The sequence below is a fragment of the Lupinus angustifolius genome, chromosome LG15 (assembly GCF_001865875.1).
Source record: "Lupinus angustifolius cultivar Tanjil chromosome LG15, LupAngTanjil_v1.0, whole genome shotgun sequence".
In the NCBI taxonomy this organism is placed as follows: Eukaryota; Viridiplantae; Streptophyta; class Magnoliopsida; order Fabales; family Fabaceae; genus Lupinus; species Lupinus angustifolius.
In genome coordinates, this window is record NC_032023.1 from 6,908,766 (window position 1) to 6,913,485 (window position 4,720).

The following is a 4,720-nucleotide window of genomic DNA, read 5'->3' on the forward strand; positions in this document are numbered from 1 at the left end:
GTTTTCTCTCTCTCTCTTTGCTGTTTTTTTTTTCAATCGATTAATTGGTATATTGGATTCAATTGATACATTTTGTTCATTTGCTGTACTGGATGCTATTCTGATATACAATCTGTAAGCTCTGTATTCGTTCCGTTATCGGTTAACTGTTCTGCAATTAATCATTTTCTGTAATAGCTTACTGTTTGTGTTTAATCGATTAAAATTGTTGTGTTAATCGATTATTCTGTTGTGTTAATCGATTAAAATTGTTTCTGTTAATTGATTAAAACTGTTTTGTGTTAATCGATTAAGATTGTTCAATTAATCGATTATCTTCCTTCTTTAATCGATTAAATAGGGGTGATTCAGCATTAAGTGTTGAATTTTGAAAAGCGGCAGTTCTAACCGCGACACCTATTCAACCCCCCCCCTTCTAGGTGTATTATAACCACTGATACCTAACAACCTACATAATGTCTTCCATGTGTCCCAACTCAGAAAATACATTAGTGACTCGTTGCATGTCATTGAACCCGACTCAATTCAGCTGAAGGATAATCTCACTTTCTAGACTTTGCCGTTGAGAATTGCCGATCGGAGTGTGAAAACTCTGCGAGGCAAGGAAATCACCTTAGTTAAGGTGATTTGGAGTAAGACGAATGGAGAAGATGCTACTTGAGAGATCGAAAGTGGCATGAAGGAATCATTTCCCCATCGGTTTTCTTAGAAGGTACGTTTAATATTGAGGACGAAAATCTTATAAGTTGGGGAGGATTGTAATACTGTGTTTTTTCGAGCACGTTTAATTAAGTAATTATTTGTTAACGAATTAATTATAGAAACTAATCAGTAGTGTTTTAGGCTAAACTTCAGTTGAGTTTTAGTCTTCTATTATAATATTCTTGCTTGCCCTATTTTTTCAAGATTTTTGGAGAATAAAAGTTTCTGAGACGATTTCGGGTCGTTTTATCGAGTTTCCGCCCAATTTTTTAGTTTTGTAACTTGGAATCAAATTCTGATTTCTCTGTAGGCTTCGAAATATTATTGCTAGTCAAAATAGACATCAATTTTGTCCGTAACGCATCTCTAGGTATTTTTCACCTCAAAATTCAAGTTTTGATGTTTCAGGCAAAAAACCTAAATCGGTAGATCGTATATCTCCGGACGAAGTTACCCGGTAATACTCGGGCAGAAATTCAATTTCAAAATAACGTTGCATCAATCAAGTCGAAGTATTAATCATATAATGGGTCAATGGCTTGTCAAACAAGCAAAGTCAAGGCTTCCATAATCCCATAAATCACTCACCAAATGTCCTCACTCCACCACCATTAGACACATCACCTAAGCTAGCCTAAAGCTAGATTGACTCGCATTAATTTTCAGATTTGAGAGAGAGCGAGACTCTCCTATAAATACCTCACCCCATTCTCTCATTTTACACTAATTCTCCTAAAGAAAGTTAAGATATTCTTTCTTTTTTTCTCTTATCCATTTTTCTCCATATACACCATAAATACACCATGAGAAAATCATGATCTCTTAGTATGTTATTCATGGAGATGAGTTTATGTTTGTTTTCTTTAAATATTTTGTAAGTCATGACTAAAGGGGATGGTAATAAAATCATATGAACCTTTGTGTAGTTTTTGACTTATGTAACTTAAAATTTCTTCCTTGTTCTTAGATGAAAAAACTATATCTTAGATTAAATTATTGTTAGTATCTGAATGTGTTAAAGGTGATGATTTGAACGTCAAAGAAACCTTTATTGTGTTTAAGAAAAGTTTATGTCTATTCTTGAAAGTTCAAAATGTTTATGAGTTTTTGATGAAATTTTTTTCATTTTTAAAAGGTATTATGTGTAAAAGGTTGTTTAGCATATGTTATTCTTTGATTTCCAAGTTAAAGTAATGATTTGGGATAAAAGATAATTTATTAAAAAGTCTTGATGAAAACAACCCATTTTCTACCAATCAACATAAAGTACTCTTTGGAGAAATTGGCAGAGTTATACATCAAGGAGATTGTCCGATTGCATGATATTCCTACAAATATCATCTCGGATAGAGACCCGTGCTTCACCTCGAAGTTCTGGAATGGTTTGCAAACAGCTTTGGGTACCAAGTTGAGTATGAGTTCAATCTACCATCCACAGACTGATGGTCAATCAAAAAGGACCATTCAATCATTAGAAGATCTTCTTAGAGCTTGTGTGTTGGAGCATTCGGGAAGTTGGGCTGACTACCTACATTTGATTGAGTTCACCTACAACAATAGTTTTCATTCAAGTATTGGAGTGGCGCCATACGAAACTCTCTTTAGTATATGTTATTCTTTGATTTCCAAGTTAAAGTAATGATTTGGGATAAAAAATGATTTATTAAAGTCTTGACTTCATAAACTTAAAGTGTTATGAAGTTTTGGATTGTAAAGTAGTAAAAGTGTTAGCTTATGATTTATAGTTCATGACTATGAAATCAACACCTATTAACCCTTGAGGTTATCCTAAAATTTGGAGGTGTTGATATGATCATGAAATTAGTTGTGTTTTCTTTAGTAGCATACTTTAAATGAGGAGATTGAACTAAAAAGTCTTGACTTTATAAACCTAAAGTGTTATGAAGTCTTAGATAGAAAAATGATTTAAAAGTGTTGATCTTGGTTAAGTTAGCTTACTTTAAAGTGGTAAGATTGACTTAAAAAGTCTTGATTTAAAAGTATTGATTTTGTTTAAGTTGGCATACTTTAAAATGGTAAGTCTAGCTTAATAATCTTACTTAAAAAGGTTATTCTTAATTAAAAATATTTTACTTGCAAAAGATAAGTTCTTTGAATAGTTATCATTACCGGAAAAATGTAATGAAGTGGAAATCCATGTCTAGAAAAGTTATGTCTAAGGAAAGACTTGATATTTAAGTGTGTCTTTATGATGCACCTCTCTTTCTTGCGAACTAACTTGGTATATATCCATAGATTATGGCATAATTCCGTTATAAGTATTCTTAAAACTTTACTTTAGAAAGTGTCGTTGTGTTGTAAGACTTTCAATGATAAATGATGATTCGAGAAATACCTAACCTTGAATCAGATGAATGAAAGCGATTAAGTTCATTGTAGATCGGAAGTTTTATTTTCACGTAAAATGTTATTTCGTAAGAAAATAATTATCAAAGTGACCTAATTAGCGTTATTTTGATTTTGGCATGATGAAGAGTTCGAGAAGAGACCCGAGGAATTAAGCTCACCTGGAATTGAGGAAACAATCTACATAACACACTCAGGTAAGGGAGAAAACATCGTGACACAGTGGTGTCCGAATATGCTTCAGGACCTCCAAACTCCCTCACAAGTTTGGAGTTGTCTTGGGTATTAAGAAAGCTTGTACTTAATCAATTGTCTGTTTTGTTTGGATTAAGTACAACAATATTTCTTATGCTGAATTATGTTAGGTTATGTTTATGTATGAAGATGCCATGATTATACATGCTTAATATTGTTCGAATAACTGTTCTAAGAATTATATGTATGAGATAATTGATAAATTCAAGGCTTAAAAACATGTGTTACAAATGAGAAAACTTTTCATTGAGAAAAACTTTTAACTAAGTTTCAGGCTTTAATTGCTTGAGCAAGACATCTCTCGCTTGAGCGAGAAGTGTCTAGAGAAAACAAGTTTTCTCACTTGGGCGATATCGCTTAGTTGAAATATGCACGAAGAAAACTGGTTGTTTTCTTGCTTAAGCAAGACAACTCTCATTTGAGCCACAGGTGCCTTATAAAAATGATGATTCCCTCGCTTGAGCAAGACAAATCTCGCTTGAGCGAGAGGGCTGCATACAGACAAGACTTCTTAAGTCGTCTGAACGATAATTCTCACGTGTGCGAGAGTCTAATGGCATTTTTTGCCCTCAAGAATTCATTCAGTTCCAATCCTATTCAATAAAACCTAAAACACCTTTATTGGAGATAATGTTCTTTCAATAAGTAAATGTTGTAAAGATGAATAATTATATGAAATTCTTGGAAATGATACAAAGAAGAGTTGTCATATCTAAAGTGATGTATATAAAGAATTGCATGGTTAAGGACGAGGCCCACAAGTGTTATATTATGCCCACGCAGCAAGATCATCTAACCGTAAGAGGCTTGGCTTTAGAGCCGTCCAGGGTGATTCAATGATGATTCGTAGTGGTGCTGAGAAGTACTATATGCCCATGCAGCGAGATCGTCTTACCGTAAGAGGCTTGGATAGAGAGTCGTCCAGGGTGATTCAACGATGGTTCGTAGTGGTGCTGAGGTTTATTCTCTATGGTTTAAATGGTAAGATTGAGTCCCGCTAGAAGCATTCCCGACGAGAGATGTCTCAGGATAGGAAAATCGTTATAAAAGATGGATTAAAAGATTTAATTTTCTAACTTCAGTTAGTCTGCATATTCATTGTGAATAATGAAGTAGTGGAGGGGAAATTTACGAGAGACGAACGAGCCCCGAGATGTTGAGAGGGACGGTAATTGCGGTGATTCGTCAACAAAGTCTTGAGGGAGAGTCTAGGTGAGACGAGTACCGTGTATTCTTGGATGAGGTATTCTGTTGGATCGGACAATGCGCACAATTCAAACTAGACGATCTCTGACAACCACTCTTTGTAATCAGGATCGATGAGAGGGATGCCCAAAAAGTGTTTGATACGACACCATCCTGAAATGGACAGTTCCGTTGGAACATATCGATCATA